Source organism: Ursus americanus, chromosome 20 (assembly GCF_024610735.1).
Source record: "Ursus americanus isolate L20-20 chromosome 20, mUrsAme1.1.p, whole genome shotgun sequence".
Classification (NCBI taxonomy): domain Eukaryota; kingdom Metazoa; phylum Chordata; class Mammalia; order Carnivora; family Ursidae; genus Ursus; species Ursus americanus.
In genome coordinates, this window is record NC_142146.1 from 42,850,250 (window position 1) to 42,869,004 (window position 18,755).

Here is an 18,755-nt window from a genome sequence, read left to right on the forward strand (position 1 = left end):
CCGCTTGAACATCTTCAGTCGTCCGTCTAGACGTGTATTCTCTTTCTTTGCAAGGGAGGCAGTAAACAGAAGTGGTTGAGAACACAGGCTTTGAAATTGGACTAGAACCTGGCTGAAATCTCACTTCTGACCTGCTGTTGCCTGCAGCACACGGGACTAAATCACCCTTAGCTCCCATTTCCATATCCATTAAATGGCCGTAATAGTATCTTCCTAGAGTTAAGTATAGGGGGAAAGAAACCATTGTTAGACGCGCCCTTGGCGTGGTGACTGGCACAGAAGCAGCAGACAATAAAGAGCAGCGCCTGGTATTTATATACCACACCCGTTGATCCAATAGGACTGATCTCAAGTCTGGCTTTGTTCGCTGTCCATGCTGGTGAGCCTGCCCACGTACAGACGCCTCGTTCCCGTACTCACGGTTCCTGCAGGGGCCTGCTTAGAGGTTCTGTTACTTGCTATCCCTCCCCGTCCGCAGGTACTTCTGTTACTCTGCCACGGTCATAACATTAATCCTTGCGAAATTATTAGTTGATAAACTTTAAGGCATTCTTCCTTCCAGACCCTTTAATGATCTAGAGGTGAGGGAAGACGAAGGAGAAATGAGGGAGAGATAAGGGGGGATGGTAAGGAGTCCCTTTACCTTTGAGACGGTCTGTTATTCCTGGAGAGTAGGATTCCCAGTAATGGGTGGGCTGTGCGGGCAGGCGATGTACCCGGGGCCGCCACCTTCTCTTCCTCCTCCCTGGCAAACCTGTCTCTAGACTCTTGCTAGCTTCTTGGCTGCAGCGAACTGGGGTTTTTGTTGTGGATGTGTTGGTGGGTGGGGTATCAGAACAATTAATACCATCCGGACCCCGTGCTAAATAGATTTGATTCTTTGTAAATCCTCTGTAATCTCATTTGATTCTCACATTTCCGGGAGGCATTTTTATTCCTATTTTACAGAAAAGTAAGTTGACTTTTAGAGAAGTTTAACAACTGGCTTTTAACCGCTCAGCTAGTGGACGGCGGCGGTTTTTCTGCGGCGCGCACGCCGGCCGCCCGTGGTTCACCGCCTGCCAGTGGAGACGTCCCTAAGCACGACAGCTCTGTGTTCTCTCTCCCCCCAGTAACATTCGTGCTCAGAGACGGAGATTTTTTTAAAGTACCAGATAGACTATAATCCTCCTAAATAGTGCCTAGAACCACCATTTCCTCACTAGGAAGGAGGAAAAGCTCCAGACTGTACCAAATTATGACACCTTTTCTACCTCTTTCGTACCTTCAGTGGAAGGAACCGCTTGAATATCTTGGACAGTGGCGGACAGTGGTTTGGACAATGGTGCTCTGTTCTGGTCCTCATTTTGTTTAAATGAAGAAATGGGCGTATATGTTTTATTTTCTTTGTATTTACCATGTTTTTAGTACAATTTTTCTAGAATCTGCCTGATCTTTTAAGTTTTATTAGGTATAAATCCTCGGACAGAGTTTATATCAGAGTTTTATTAAGCAAGAAGCAAAATGAACATCAATTCATGTTCCTATAGAATAGTATACAGTTGTTGAACTTTTAAAAATGGGTGGGGGGAGGAATGAGTTACGACCTGTAACCTTAAAAGATTATGACTTTTTGCTTGGCCACATGAATGCCTACTATTTTAATTTGTGAAATGACTTCAACCCGCCCGATTACATTCAAGGATTACGATTCCACAACATTTTGTGTAATTGTGAATGGATGAAATTGCCAGGGTCATAAGAAGTAGATTTTTCTGCTTGCACTATTTAAGTCAAAAGAGAAGGCACAAGTTCACACCTCACCAGAAAAGAATGGAGATTCTAGGTCAGAGTTGCATGCTAATGGACTCAAGCTGAATCCCACTAACAGATATGTATGGTTTAGCTTTCTTGGTGTTTTGGTTTCGGGGAGCCTGGGTGGCTTGGTCCGTTAAGCATCTGACTTTTAATTTCGGCTCAGGTCACGATCTCAGGGTAGTATAATCGAGCCCTGAGTAGGACTGTGTGCTGGGCATGTTGCCTACTTAAGATTCTCTCTCTCTCCCTCCTCCTCTGCCTTCCCCCACCCCTCTCTCCCTCTCTAAAAAAAAGAAAGTAAAGAAGAAAAAAGCATAGACTTCACATACAAATCTAGATTTCTAATATCACTTGAAAGATCTGAAGACTTCGCATAATACTGGGTGTGGGACTAGCAACTTCCAGCTTCTATGAGTCATACACTCTCCAGTTTGCCACAGTCCTCTTCTGACCGACTTACTTTATTTGCTTAACTCCTACAGGCATTTGTGGTGTTGATCCTGGGCTTAAGGAATAGTTTTCAGATTACATTTTAAGCAAATTAATTTTTTTTGCAAATTAATTTTTGATCTGCTTCCAATTCACTGTTTTCTCTCCCACCATCTCTACCTTATACTCAGAATGGATACTCAAGATGTCAGATTAGTGATAATACTGGCTTGCAACCACCAAACACCAACCAACAGGGCAACCCTCACTGTCTCCTGCTGTGCTAACTTCAGCCTTCTTAGTTCATCCCTGAGGAGATCGGGGGAGGGAGCAGCCACGATGAGGGAGAGCACCCCAGGACAGAAGTGCTTCAACTTTTAAGCAAATAGGAACGTTGCATCGGTGCATCGGTGCCTGCCCACTGACGGTCAGCCCTGCCTGCAATTGAGGCAAAGTGGACACTGTCTTTGTCCTTGAATCCGCCCTCCACTAGTCTGATCCTGCTTTTGTCATGCGTCCTTCCATTAGCCATTTGTGTGCGTGCATGTGTATGTGTGTGTTTTTGTGTGTGGTGTACTTACTAGATCCAAACTTTACAAAGGTATCACAGCCCTGCTCAATGTAGACAGTCTATAAATGTATTTTAAAAGGAATGGATTGAATTATTTATTTATTCCACAGGCTCTATAATGTTCATGGCCATATGATACATGAAACCAAATGTGGTTTCCTTATGCATACCTGATTTTCACATACTTGCGTTTCATTCCATTAGGAAACCTGTTCAGCACTATTGCATTGAAACATCTCTGACCAACACATAAAACATCTTAAACAAACATGTAACCATTAAAATTGAAGTTTTAATAAGCAGGAGAAAATTTCATGGATTTACTAGTTGTCTTACCCTGCTATGGACTCTAGCAGGCGCTCTGTCTAGAGCTACTAACATGAATGCATATGATAATTAATACAGAGCCTAGGAAAATTAGTCTAAAAGCATAAGGTCATTTCTAGATTGTTAGATATTGACAGAGACTTTTATCTCATCCTCTCCTATAACTTTTTAAATTTTAATTCCAGTGTAGTTAACATACAGTGTTACATTCATTTCAGGTATACCATCCTCTACTATAATTTTAAGCTTTGGAAAAACTTAATACAGATAGAAACAATGGGAAGAAATAATTGCTAGAAGAAATATTTCTATTAAAGTGGTGGATTAGGAAGAATGTAAAATTTTTCTGGCTGAATACAAATTTTCCGTGTATAATTATAGAAAGATCTTAAAATAATAGTGGAAGATTCTTCCAATAAAATCTGTTAAATGACTGTGCATTTGAAGATTTGGCTCAAACATTCCCTGCGTAATAGTGCATAATACTTTCTAACTGAAACTTTTCAAGAAGCCATTTCTGGCTTCAAGGAATTTCTTTCTGTTTAGACAGTTACTGTGAATAATAATTTATACTTACCAGGGTTTCAGAGACTATTTCTCTTTGAAACAATGGAGTTTCCTCTAACCCTTTTCTTAAAAGATGTCTTTGGAGATATTGGTATGACACACACAATTTCTGAATTGACTTTATTAAATGAATCTGCTCTGTTATTTTATACCAAAAAAAAAAAAAGTTTACATGCATTCTGGAAATTGATGACTTAAAAGTTAATTTTAAGAGAAAATGCTAACAATTGATGCAAAAAGTGTTTTCTTTCAAATCGGAGAAGATTTCATCTCTGGATAACTGTACACACAAACCATTTTACCATAATGTCAATAGGATTTATATATTTGTTAAAGAGATCTATAATGTCGAAGTCTAGGTTACATTAAAAAATGGACATTTAAGTTGTCTTAAAAACAACTATATAGTGGCACAAAGGTGTTAAAAAAAATTCTTAACCAAATTAGAATTTTATCAGTGAAGGATAGGGTGGTGTTCCAGCAGCTGTGGCCTGGCTCGGCTGCCTTTACTCATCATCCTCTCCCAAATGCGGGGCTGAGTCCAGGGTCTTCAGTTGGCAGAGGCGATCATGGGCTGCTTAGGGAAGAGATGCTAGCACCAAAATAATGGTAGCAGAGGTGAAATCGGAGGCTGTCCACAGCCAGACAGAGGTTGGATCACACAGCAGGGGATACTGGGATCTGGCAGACAGAGAGTTCAGGGGGATGAGTGAGTTCAGAATGTGTGTTTTCTGTTGTGGGATCAGTTTTTTTAAAGACCCAAGACTAGCCTAAGGACTAAGATTATGGCTTTGGCCAGTCTTAAAGGTATAGTACTTTGAAATTGGGACATGACAAAGAGCACCAGAAGTATGAGGTTTTTCTCTTCAGGGGAGACAAAAATGTTCTCTTTATGTCTCCATACCTTGCAAGCTGATTTGCCACAAATTCTCATGAGTTTTCATGACCATATCCAGTCTAGTATGACCATTTTGCTTTAGTTCGCTAAGACATCTGAGTTACGCTGATATTTCTGTTCTTTGAAATTTTTTTTATCTATTTTTTTTTGTAGTGCATGTTTGAATTTAAATTCCTTTTAGTTAACATACAGTATAGTAATAGTTTCAGGTATAGAATTTAATGATTGATCACTTATATATAACACCCAGTGCTCACCACAAGTACCCTCCTTGATACCCATCACCCATTTAGCCCATCCTCCTGCTCCCCTCCCCTCCAGCAACACTGTTTGTTCTCTATAATTACATTTCTTGGTTTGCCTCTCTCTCTTTTCTTTCCTGCTATGTTTATCTGTTTTGTTTCTTAAATTCCGCATATGCATGAAATCATATGGTATTTGTCTTTCTCTGACTGACTTATTTCACTTAACATAATACTATCTAGCTCCATCCATGTTGCTGCAAATGGCAAGATTTCATTCTTTTTTATGGCTGAGTAATATTTCATTATATATATAAACCACCTCCTCTTTATCCATTCATCAGTCAATGGACACATAGGCAGTTTCCATAATTTGACTCTTGTTGATAATGCTGCTATTAACATTGGGGTGTATGTATCCCTTCGAATCAGTATTTTTGTTTCCTTTGGGTAAATATCTAGTAGTGCAATTGTTGGGTGGCTCTATTTTTAAATTTTGGAGGACCCTCCATACTATTTTCTATAGTGGCTGCACCAATTTGCATTCCCACCAACAGCATAAGAGGGTTCCCCTTTCTCCACATCCTTGCCAACATCTGTTGCTTCCTGTGTTGTTAATTTTAGCCATTCTGACAGGTGTGAGGTGAAATGTTAAAGGGTCATTGTAATGCCATGGTGACTCTTCAACACATCCCCATAAGTCTTGTGACATAGTGTGTTATTGTTAACATGTTTTCTCAGCTTAAAAGCCCTTATCTATGCCATAGGACTAAACCCTAGAGAGGCAATGTTGGCAACTCCATGAGTCGCCTACATGAAAATCAGCTTAGTTTTTCAGAGAAGGCCAAGTTGTTTTGTATGAATGAAAGAGCTTTACCCCAAGAACCCTGAGTATAATTTTAGTGTAAGCAACTTGGGACTCAGAAGACCTGGGAACTTTTCCTTGGATGGGTTACTTAGGTTTTGAGCCTTCGTTTTTTCCTTTTTTTTTTTTTTTAAAGATTTTATTTATTTATTCGACAGAGATAGAGACAGCCAGCGAGAGAGGGAACACAAGCAGGGGGAGCGGGAGAGGAAGAAGCAGGCTCATAGCTGAAGAGCCTGATGTGGGGCTCGATCTCATAACGCCGGGATCATGCCCTGAGCCGAAGGCAGGCGCTTAACCGCTGTGCCACCCAGGCGCCCCTCGTTTTTTCCTTTTGAAAATAATTCCTACCTTATAGGTTTATTGTAAGAAGTGTAATAAGCTGGGTACATATGAAAAAACTTTATGTACAATAAAACACTGTATACAAATGTCAAGTGCTATTTTGTTAATTTTTTAGCTCTTTTTTTTTTTAGAGATGGGAAGAGAGAGAGCACATGTGAGTGAGTGTGAGTGGGGGAGGGGCAGAGGAAGAGGGAGAGAGAATCTTAAGCAGGCTCCACACTCAGCATGGAGTCCCATCAGGGCTCAATCTCCTGACCTTGAGATCATGACCTGAGCCAAAATCAAGAGTTGGATGCTCAACCGACTGAGCCACATAAGTGCCACACAAAGTGGAATTTTATTTAATTTTATTTTTATTGCTTTTTAAGATTTTATTTATTTCATGCAGAGAGGGAGAACACAAGGGGTGGGGCGGGGCAGAAGGAGAGGGAGAAGCAGACTACCTGCTTGGTGTGGAGCCAGACATGGGACTCCATCCCAGGACCCTGAGATCATGACCTGAGCTGAAGGCAGACGCTTAACCAAGTGAGCCATCCAGGATCCCCACAAGTGGAATTTCAAAAAATGCTTTGCTTATAGGTAAAATCAGGAGTCAGTGTGCAGCCAAATTTGGTGGTGAGAATATTTTATACCCTCTAAGAAAATTTATTTTCTTTCTATACTTCTATTCTGAACAATAGAAATACCTAACTATCTGAAACATATGCTTATTTTCTGAAGATTTCAAACTGTAGAAATGTTTCAGGATTTCTTTTCCTTTGGTGCTTGAGGTTCTTGGTCACACCGCTTTGAAGAATGAAGCGGTAGCCCAGAGAGAGTGGTCAGAAGCAAAGCAAAGGTTATTGAGTGATAGTACAAAATTCCCCAAAAAGGAGGGGACCTGAGAGGGTTGCCCCTGGAGTTTCTAAGTCTAGGGTTCTCTTTCTTTCTTTCTTTCTTTCTTTCTTTCTTTCTTTCTTTCTTTCTTTCTTTCTTTCTTTCTCCCTTCCTTCCTTCCTTCCTTCCTTCCTTCCTTCCTTCCTTCCTTCCTTCCTTTCCTCCATTTATTTATTTTTTTTTAAATTAACATATATTGTTTTATTTGTGTCAGGGGTACAGGTCTGTGATTCATCAGTCTTACACAATACACAGTGCTCACCATAGCACATGCCCTCTATGGGCTTGGCAGGCTTTTTAATCTGATTAACCCTCCATGCCCCTGTCACCCAATCAGGTTTTTGTCATTTACCTGTCACATGGGAAAGGGTGGAAGGCTCCGAATTCTTTTAAGGGTGGTTTCCTCTTAGGGTGGGGCCCCCTTGTCCCTGTCTGCCTTTCTTCCAACTATCCTGTATTAGAAAGAAACAAGGTAGGTGGATATACTTACAATATAAGTAATTTATCTCCTGGTTTTCGTCATGCTTCCATTTCTGTGCTCATTGCTTCTCTCTTTCCTGCCCAGAGTTCTTTTCCTTTCTTTTGATTCCTTCTTTTTCTCTTGGCTTGCTGGCTTTTTTTCATCATAACTTTGTCACACACCATGGACTTTAATGATTACTTATATACCAAATATTCCTTAAACTGCATTTTTAGCTAAGAAATTTCTCCTGAAATGTAGAGGAATGTACACCAGGGTATTCACAAATACCTGCGTTATGCCCTCCGTGCTCCTAAACCCCTAAATTTGTTCCTAGTTCTACGTTCCTATCTTTGGTCATACTCCATTTAAACCCATTCTCCATGGGAATTAGGGTGATCTTTCTTAAATGCAAATCTGATCATGCTATGCCCTTATTTATTAAACCCTTCTAATTGTTTTCCATCACTTTTAGAATTTGTATCTGTTTATCTCTCCAAACTCAACTCTCATTGGGCCTCACCTCACAGCGTTGACTTGTGGTTTCCCAAATGCATTAGGCAGCTTCCTGACTTCACATTACTGCTCGGGCTGCTCTCTCTGGAATGGCCTTTCTGCTCCTGTCTGCTTAGCAAGCTTCTATTTAACATTCAGTCAAAATATCTTCTGTAATATCTGTCACAGTGTCCCCTAAGAAATCTGCCCTGACTGCCAGCTCCTCCAAACAGGGTAAACTACTTCTATTATTGCACTTTGTACACTGTATTGAAATTATTTGTTTATGTAGCCTTCTCCTTTACAAGTCTAATTTGAATATAAAGTCCATGCCTTAGTCATCTTCCTATATGGCTCACAGCACAGTTCCATACACATGATAGGTGCTTAATAATGTTTGTGGACAGCAATTCAATGAAGACTGCAACATCATTATACAATTGATTGCTGGGTTGGTTTGGAGTTTATCTAGGCAGTGGGAAGATGTGACGTGGGGAGGATATTACTTTGTCTCTCACCTCTTCACATATGTTCCTCTGAAATTTATGTGCTGTGTTAGAAGGATTCCTTCCTGGGTGGGGGCAAAAAAAAAAACAAACAAACCCACTGTTTTTCAGTCAATATTGTCAATGGATTTTCTACAATCAAGAAGTAATACTTAGAAAAATATTCATTGGATGTTATTTACAGAGAAAAACACCATTTAATCATTCAATACATGTTCTCTAAACACCTACTATCTGATGAACACTGTTCTAAGCATTGGGAATACAGCAGTGAACAAGGCAGATCCAAATCTCTACCTTCATATAAATAGAAAGAAAGAAAGAAAGAAAGAAAGAAAGAAAGAAAGAAAGAAAGAGATGGAAAGAAAGAAAGAGATGGAAAGAAAGAAAGAGAAAGAAGAAAGAAAGAGAAAGAAGAAAGAAAGAAAGAAAGAAAGAAAGAAAGAAAGAAAGAAAGAAAGAAAGAAAAAGAAAAAGATGGAAAGAAAGAAAGAGATGGAAAGAAAGAAAGAGAAAGAAGAAAGAAAGAGAAAGAAGAAAGAGAAAGAAAGAAAGAAAGAAAGAAAGAAAGAAAGAAAGAAAGAAAGAGATGGAAAGAAAGAAAGAGATGGAAAGAAAGAAAGAGAAAGAAGAAAGAAAGAGAAAGAAGAAAGAAAGAAAAAGAAAGAAAGAAAGAAAAAGAAAAAGATGGAAAGAAAGAAAGAGATGGAAAGAAAGAAAGAGAAAGAAGAAAGAAAGAGAAAGAAGAAAGAGAAAGAAAGAAAGAAAGAAAGAAAGAAAGAAAGAAAGAAAGAAAGAAAGAAAGAAAAGAAAGGGCAAAGAGAGAGGAGAAAGAAAGAGTATATTTTATTAACAGAGAGAAAACACTTACCCTGTTTTTCCACAGATCTTAAATCATGCTTTCTTCCCCCCAAACCAACTTCCCCCTCCCTACTTTCTCACTTCAGAATGTTTTACAGGCTTAAAAGCAAAGGCAAATACAAAAATGGAAATGTTCTTGGAAGGGCTGGCTTAGAGGTCATGACAAATATTGGCAATGGCGTTTCCACACATACTTTGTAGAAAGAGTGAGAAAAGACTGCCATTTTGTTAAGGTTAATTGGGATGCCAAGCACAGAAAATCAGTGTGTTTTGCAATAAAGATACAACTACTAACCTTTGTTTTGGTCAAAGTAAGTTTTTAAAAATATGTTTTGCTAAATTATCATATCCTTGTCTCCTCAGTCAGAATGAGTATGTGTGTGGTTTGTGTAAATGCAGCCCTTCGAAGTGATGTTGATCTGATGATTCTTACACTGCTCAAGTGTGTGCTTTAGTAATTTTTCACTCGAATGGACAGCATGTAACATTCAGCCATCCCAGTACAGTAGTAACTTGTACTCTACGTTTTTTGACGATTCTTTCAAAACATTTTGACGAATCTGTATATTATATGGCCGTATGAGCTATGCCTGCCCAGTTTCCATTTTTTTCAATTAGACATAGTTTAGTTGCTTAACACCAAAGAGTTTACAGGACCTAACCACATTGGAGAATGGAAATAGAACTTTAACGGATGTTGACCAAGAAAAGCAGCATACATCCAGAGCAGAGGGCGCCACACTTCCCTTGAGTAATGATAGCACCATTTATATGGGTGTAAGCCAACTCTTTCTTCTTGGCTAGAAGTCAGTTTTTAATAGTGTATATCAAGGACACAAAATTAAGTTTTCCGTGTATGCTCACAGAGGAGTCTTACATTCCAGAAGTAACGATTAATGACGTTATGCAGTAGAATTTTAGTCATATGGATTTTATTTTCTCCTTCATTTAGTCACAGCTCTTCTGATTTCCCTTTATGGTCAGCTCCTGACTTTGGAAACTACACAAACCCACTTGGGCAAAAAGCATAAGAACAATAGTTCTGGAAAATGTAGGCCAATGTGGCTGAGAGCCCTTGCCAGAAACTAATTTTAGTTAAAGAGGTCTAACTATTTTCAAGCCATTTACTTTTCTCCCTTCCTACCCTCCCTGCAGCACCACAGTTAAAAGCGCCTCACTTTATGGGGTTTGGAATTTGTGCCTGTGACAAGTTTAAAGAGAGTTCTTTAAATTTTCTTTCATCATTTCATACCGGACTCAGAAGTGATGCTGGGTCAGGGATTGAGACCTTTGGCATACATGCCCAAAATGGACTGTTATGAGGGACCGTTTGGTTACATCCCTCCTTTCTGACAAACCCTCCTTTCCTCCTCCACATCTCCCTCTTATGTTCAGGAAGGCTGCACATCCACCGAAACCCTCATCCAGTTCCTTTCTCTTTTAGTCGGGTTTCTAGTTGCTAAGGTGTTTACTGCCAGGTAAAATTAGTGAGTTAGGGCAACCCCTCCCAAATCATTTGCATTTAAACAGAGCCACGAGGAGAGAGAAGAGCCTAAGGCAGCTTTAGTGCGGAAGGAGAAGCTGGGGCTGCTAATTTTAGACCAGGGCAGGTAGCCTCTCCGCTTTGTGTGACTGCCCCCTGCACCAACAGCCGTGATCGTAAGTAGATGGTTACAAAGAGGTCCTTCGGTCCAAACTCCATTTTTAAAATGATTTTTTTCTATTCATAGTTTCTTTCTTTCTTTCTTTCTTTTTTTTTTAAGATTTTATTTATTTATTTGAGATAGAGAGAGAAAGAGAGAGAGAAAGCCCACACGAGCAGGGGGAGGGGCAGAGGCAGAGGGAGAGGCAGAGGGAGAAGCAGGCTCTCCACCCAGCAGGGAGCCCGACATGGGGCTGGATCCGAGAACCCTGGGTTCATGACACAAGTTGAAGGCAGGCGCTTCGACTCAGCCGCCCAGGCGTCCCAAATAGTTTCAAGAAAAAGAATCTCAGATGCATTTTACAAACATCAAAATCCATACTGTGTTATTCTTCAGGTGTTCTGTTTTTCATTTTGAACACTTTTAATTCTTATTAAGATTTCTTTTTATCATCACCTAATTCTAATTATTTGACCAATGTCCCTGCTTTCGTCTGCATTACCTTCGAGTTATACTTTTTCTCTTAAATGTGCTGTCGATAACCAGATATATACCATGGAGACAGTGATTATCTGACATGCAGAGAAGTTTGAACAAATAATTCCTCCAGGTAATACTGTTGCTTTTTACTGTTTTATCTTCATTTTATTAATTTCAAGGATAAATTATTGGTGGATTTGAAACTTTTCCTTTGTATATGTTCAAGTTCAGCCAGATTCACAGTGACCTTTGGGGAACAAGAAAGCTGCAACAATTTGCAGCCCCAGTCTGAGAACTAGACCCTTAAAATTTATCTACAACTGTACCCAATGTGTTGTTATTTGACATCCCCAAAATTTAATTTACTTTAAAAGTTTACCATCCAATATTCATCTCTTGAGGTCACTCAAACTTTTCCTTATTACTTTTCCAAATTACTTAGGTTTTCTTGACTTTTATTCAAATATTCCAAAGGATAAGCAGCACCTCCTTCCAAGATTTCATCCTTAAAATGAATAAACAGGATTCCTATTTCATCATCCAAGTCATGGATAAAATGTGTAAAAGCCTTTGGCCTCAGTACCTTCTGGTGTGGACCACATTCAAGCAGTCCTTCTTAATTGGTGTCCCAGAATGTATAAATAAGAAATAATATTTCTCTAATGCTTAACCACAGCCACCACAGTCTGGGAAATGAGTACTGAATTTCCAACTTGTTTGCCCAGCTCAAACACTTTACACTACCGAGGCAGAGTTCAGTAGGCAGAGCACAGACGATGCCCTTGGCAATGTTGTAATGAGACATTACAAAATGTTTTTGGGGGTGAGGTGGCGTGGGTATAGGATGGGGAGAGGGACAATTTCTGAGCGCTAGAGCCCCGTTCCAGATAAAATGAACTCAGAATAGTCCATGCGTTAGCCCATGCTATATTTGAAGAGCTACTTAACATGAATTTGACAAATTTTGTATCACCGAGATGTTAGATGGTAATTTATTCTTCGTGACAAGTATCAGAATTGATTGAGAGAGAGAATGAGAGAGACCTTGAGATTCAATCAGATGATTGACTCTTGGCCCAACTGCAAGGCAATGTTAGTAGTCAGGAACCAGAAATAGCCCAGTGTCAACCCTGGTTGAGGGTGAGCTGGGGCTAAAACTCACATCTATCAAGTCCCAGGCCAGTGTCCTTTCCAAGACACCATTACCCACATTATAAATTTCCTAATCACTACCTATCAGTCTAGCAGTTTCTTTCAGTGACAATCATTTTCACTACAATTGAAATGTATCTCATTTGTATCTCTTTTGAGTGAACTACTACTTTTGCTATTTTATTAAAATTAGCAATATTAATTTCATTGCTCAACTTTATTACTTTTCATGAGTTTCATTGATTTTTATCTGACTTTTCTCAGTTTTTTATTAAATAAATTTAAAGAAGGCCAAAGAACATAACCTTCATAGTCATCCAAATCAGATCATTATAATTTTTCAGTTATTTTATTGAAAAATTCTCAATTGTTTCCAAATTGCAGTTGAAGTGTTGAATTCTAGCTTTATAAAATATGCCATTTCCATCAAGAAAGAAAAAATTTAAAAAAGGATGCTGCAGAGATTTTCCTTTACAGTTTTCCTTCTACTTTATAAATATTTGCCTTTCTAAATTAAGTAACTTTTTAAAAAAAGTATAGTACATTTGATTTTACCCGTTCTGACTGGTGTGAGGTGGTATCTCATTGTGGTTTTGATCTGTATTTCTCTGATGCAGAGTGATGTGGAGCATTTTTTTCATGTGTCTGTTGGCCATTTGTAGGTCTTCTTTGGAGAAATATATGCTCATATCTTCTGCCCATTTCTTGACTGGACTATTTGGTTTTTGGGTGTTAAGTTTGATAAGTTCCTTATAGATCTTAGATACTAGCCCTTTATCTGATAAGACATTTGTAAATATCTTCTTCCATTCTGTAGGTTGTCTTTTGGTTTTGTTGACTGTTTCCTTTGCTGTGGAAAAGCTTTTTATCTTGGTGAAGTTCCAATAGTTCATTTTTGCCTTTGTTTCCCTTGCCTTTTGAGACGTGTCTAGAAAGAAGTTACTGCAGCCAAGGTCGAAGATGTTGCTGCCTATGTTCTCCTCTAAGGTTTTGATGGATTCCTGTCTCACATTTAGGTCTTTCATCCATTTTGAGTTTATCTTTATGTATGGTGTAAGAAAATGGTCCAGTTTCATTCTTCTGCATGTGGCTGTCCAATTTTCCCAACACCATTTGTTGAAGAGACTGTCTTTTTTTCCACTGGATATTCTTTCCTGCTTTGTCGAAGATTAGTTGACCATGGAGTTGAGGGTCCATTTCTGGGCTCTCTCTTCTGTTCCTTTGATCTATTCATCTGTTTTTGTGCCAGTACCATACTGTCTTGATGATTACAGTTTTGTAATAGAGCTTGAAGTCTGGAATTGTGATGCCATCAGCTTTCGTTTTCTTTTCAACATTCCTCTGGGTATTCGGTTCTTTTCTGGTTCCATACAAACTTTAGGATTATTTGTTCCTTCTCTGTAAAAAATACTGATGGTGTTTTGATAAAGATTACGAGTCAGGAAATGGCAGATGTTGGCAAGAATGTGGAGAAAGGGGACTCCTCTTACAATGCTGGTGGGAATGTAAACTGGTACAGCCCTTCCAGAAAACACTATGGGGGGGTCCTCAAAAAGTTGAAAACAGAGCTACCCTATGACCCAGCAATTGTACTACTGGATGTTTACCCCAGAGATACAAATGTAGTGATCCGAAGGGGAACCTGCATCCCAATGTTTATAGCAACAATGTCCACAATAGCCAAACTATGGAAAGAGCCCAGATGTCCATCAACAGATGAATGGATGAAGAGGATGTGGTATATATATATACAATGGAATATTACTCAGCCATCAAAAAAATGAAATCTTGGGATACCTGGGTGGCTCAGTTGGTTAAGCGTCTGCCTTCAGCTCAGGTCATGATCCCAGGGTCCTGGGATAGAGTCCCACATCGGGCTCCTTGCTCAGTGGGGAGCCTATATCTCCCTCTGACTGCCGCTCCCTGGCTTGTGCTCTCTCTCTCTGACAAATGAATAAATAAAATCTTTAAAAAAAAATGAAATCTTGCCATTTCCAACTACATGGATGGAACTAGGGGGTATTACGCTAAGCGAAATAACTCAGTCAGAGAAAGACAATTATCTTATGATCTCACTCATATGTGGAATTTAAGAAACAAAACAGAAGATCATAGGGGAAGAGAGGAAAAAATAAAATAAGATGAAATCAGAGAAAGAGACAAACCATAAGAGACTCTTAATCATAGGAAACAAACTGAGGGTCGCTGGAGGGAAAGTGGGTGGGGGGATGAGATAACTGGGTGATGGGCATTAAGGAGGGCACATGATATAATGATTACTGTGTATCATATAAGACTGATGAATCACTGATCTCTGCCTCTGAAACTAATAATACATTATATGTTAATTAATTGAATTTAAATTAAAAAAATTAAATTAGGCATTTCCCAAGCCTAGAAAGGGTTTGAAAATAATGAATATCCAGCTAATATTTATTGAATTTGTTATTTCAAATAAAAAAAAAGCCATGTGGGACACAAACAAACACAAAAACAGTATGGTATGTTTATAATTATAAAACTTTACATTTTATGCATGTTCCTGACAGGGGAGAATTTTGGATTTTACTAGGTGTCAAGGGTCTCTTAATTCTCTGCTAATAATTTTCATGGTTGATAATTGGAGGAATTTTCCGCAGACTGACTTCTGGCTCTTGTTTCTTTCTTTTTTTTTTTTTTAATGATTTTTTATTATATTATGTTAGTCACCATACAGTACATCCCCGCTGGCTCTTGTTTCTTGACCACAGCCCACATACTTCCTGTGCCGGGCACCACAGGGTGTGTTCAGATCACAATACAACCTGCGGCCCTGCGCTTTTATGTCATCGTACTGAGTAAGTCAGCACCGTGAGCAGTTGAAATATTTATAGAAGCCTTTCCTAAATGTGTGTGGCTAACAGTCACTTAGCTATACACGGAAGTGACTGCAAACCTCATAAATACATCCCACTAAGCCAAAGGTAATGTATCTGCAGCTCAGCTTCTCCTTAGCTCGCGCTCAAATATGCCTTCGGTTCCTCCAAGACAGTGGTGTACGGTCAAGGTTTAACGACCAGTTCTCTGGGATAAAAGGTATGACTATATGTACATATGTTTACTGTAGATTTACTGATCTAAAGGGTTTATATACAACAGTAAATACTAATAGAGTATGTAACACTCCGTTGTAAATTCCTCATAGAGCCAATTGATTCTCATGGAAAGTTTCCCTTGATTTTCGCAGAAGTCTTGTATTGGTGACCAATCTGTGGCCTCGATTCAAGCCTGATTTGACAAATGCAATTATATCCCTTTTATTTTAAGAGAATGGAAGAAAATAAAAATGAAAACAAAAGCCAAAGCAGAAACTACATTTTAGAATGTTGCAACAGCTGGAAAGAGTAAGAGCCACTGACATCTTTATCCTCTTCTCCTGCCTTCATTTCCAGGCCCAGAGGCAATGCCTTACAGGCGTTTTGGAGACAGCGTGCTGTGGCGAAGGGGCTGCTGCCTGGGACCCAGTTTTGGCGCCATCACCTACTCTGTGTGACCGCAGGCGAGTTATTCCCTCTCAGTTTCTTCATTTGAAATTAGGGGCAATAATAGCACCTGCATCATAGGATTTGTATGAGGGTTAAATTAGTTAGCATGTAGAATTGGGGCACTTACCGAATAATTAAATAGGACTGAAATAATTAATCGATAAACCTTAGTACTTTGTACATAGAAGAGAGAGGGGGAGAGATACAAAGATAAAAGATGATGTAAACTTTGCATATAAATAAATCTACAAATTGAAAAAGAAAATATTGCAAACAAATTTGGACTTTGGAACTATACGTCTAGCATAATGCAGGCTGTTATTTGAGGTCATCACCCGCCTCAGTTCGCATTCGTTGTTTCAGACATTCATACATTAGCAAGTGTTTATTTAGCAGATAATGGGTATAAGATACTGTACTAAGCATCATGGATATATTTGCAGATGAATAATTGTATTCTATCCTCAAGCAGCTTGCATTATAGGAGTCAAAATACACACACACACACACACACACATGAACATTAAAGAAAGAGATATCTGTTAAGTGTATGGATAAATATAAACAATGTATCTGTGAGTTCAGAGATGGGAGAGGAAGCTTTTAACCAGTATAGTTGAGAAAAATAATATAGTCTAGGTAAAGGATTTGACCTGATCCATTAAAGCAGAAGGGATAAACTGTTAATTCAAAGACTGAGTTTGTCACCAAGCTAAGACATGCAAAGTATTTCAAAGGATCTTTGTGTGTGTGTGTGTGTGAGTGTGTGTGTTATTTTTCAATATTTAAACATTGGAAGTTTTCTTATAAATGTCTATATTTTTTGCTTTCATTGAAAAATTGGAAGATCTGGTGACAACCCTTAACTTTTGTTCCGACACTGCCACAATCATTTGGAGGCAAGTTGTCTTAGTCAGTCCAGGCTGGTATAACAAAATATTATAGACCTGGTTGCTTACAAACAACAGAAATGATTTCTCAGTCCCGGAGACTGGAAAGTCGAAGATCAAGGTGCCAACAGGTTCAGCGTCTCATGGGAGCCTGCTTCGTCTCCATAGTCACCACTGTCTTATCGTGTCCTCACATGGCAGAAGAGTGGGATAGGAAGCAAGCTTTCTTGCGACTTCCTTAAGGAGTCCCAACCATGAGGTCTTCACTAATTCTATTCCTGAGGGCTCTACCTTTGTGACCTCCTGCAATTCTAATTACCTCCCAAATGCCCCACCTCCTAATACCATCACATTGTGGGATAGGATTTCAACATATTAATGGGGGGTGGACATAAACATTCAGTCCACAACACAAGTAACGATTGCCCCTCTGGGGCATCCTCACTTTCCATTGCTATGACAGCAGGAGTCATATTTAAATCTGTGAATCAGATTCCAAACCTGAAGCCACTAGAGAATCACGGTACTCAGAAATTAAATATTCCAGATTTACGCACTGCTTGCTCCATGGTGCCTGCCAATCCCAGGCACTCTTCCGCCTGTTTGACTATGTTGAGAGCAAAAACGTACTCAACTAATGACATGTAACATAACTGAACTTTCCACCTCTCTCTTTATATAGATCAGTTGCATTTTGCACTGTTACAAAAGGGACTGGCCATACCTTTTCAGGGTGTGTACCATATTTGTGGGACAGTCCAAGACCAAACTAGCAAGGCCACCTCTGAGTTGTTGTTCTTTTCCCCACTTGCCCCATCTTTAGTATAGTCGTGTGTTCCTTTTCTTTTTTCTTGTGATGCGCAAGTGTACATTTCAGCGGTGTTAAGTACATTCACATTGCTACAACCGTCATCGCTACCCATCTCCAGAACACTTTTCGTCTTGCAGAACTGAAACTCTGTACCCATGAAACAATAACTCTCCATTTTCTCCTCCCCCAAACCCCTGGCAATCACCACTCCACTTTCTGTCTCCATGAACTTGATTATTCTAGAAGCCTCATATAAGTGGAATCATACAACTTTTGTCCTTTTGTCACTAGCTTGTTTCACTGAGCAGAACGTTCAAGGTTTAATCATATTGCAGCTTGCATCAGAATTTCCTTTCCTTTTAAGGCTGAATAATATTCCACCATATGTAGGAACCACATTTTGCTTACCCATTCATTGTTTTCACTTTTTGGCTATTGTGAATAGTGCTGCTGGGAACATGGGTGTTCAAATATCCAAGGCTCTACTTTCAGTTCTTTTAGGCCTATACCCAGAAGTGAAATTGCTGGATCATATGGTAATTTTATGTTTAGTTTTTTGAGGAAGCCCCATATAATTTTCTGCAGTGCTGCACCGTTTTACATTCCCACCGGCAATGCACAGAGGGTCCAATTTCTTCACTATAGTCATGGGTTCCTTTAGGCCAGCACACCTCCCTGAAACAAAAACTTCCTCCTGTGTGGCAAGTTTGAGGTCTACTTTAAGTATGGTGTGACCAAAGAAAAATAATAAGATAAGTGTCAGAATAAAATTCAACTTGCAAATTCCATGGGACTAAGAAAAGATCTGTGTAATATACACGTTTGCTAGGCACGTGGAGAGCCCTAATCCCCCTTCTTCCAAGAAGAAGTTTGATCCCTTCTAGCTGGAGAGATTTAATAGGTGTTAAAATGATTGAGACTTGAGCTTGAGGAATTACAGAATTTTAATACATAGCATAAAACATCCAACACAGACATACTTAAAGATTCTATACAACACAGGAGGAGGGAACTGG

At 39.3% G+C, this 18,755-nt stretch overlaps 1 long non-coding RNA gene across 1 annotated transcript in view; it reads left to right on the forward strand.

The window, feature by feature from the left end:
• Positions 1 to 10,807: 10,807 nt before the first annotated feature.
• Positions 10,808 to 18,755, forward strand: part of LOC148108417 (uncharacterized) — a 46,446-nt gene continuing 38,498 nt past the window's right edge. The window contains exons 1-2 of the long non-coding RNA XR_015727962.1: positions 10,808 to 10,898; positions 15,946 to 16,052. This is a non-coding gene — a long non-coding RNA (uncharacterized LOC148108417). The remainder of the gene's footprint in view (positions 10,899 to 15,945; positions 16,053 to 18,755) is intronic.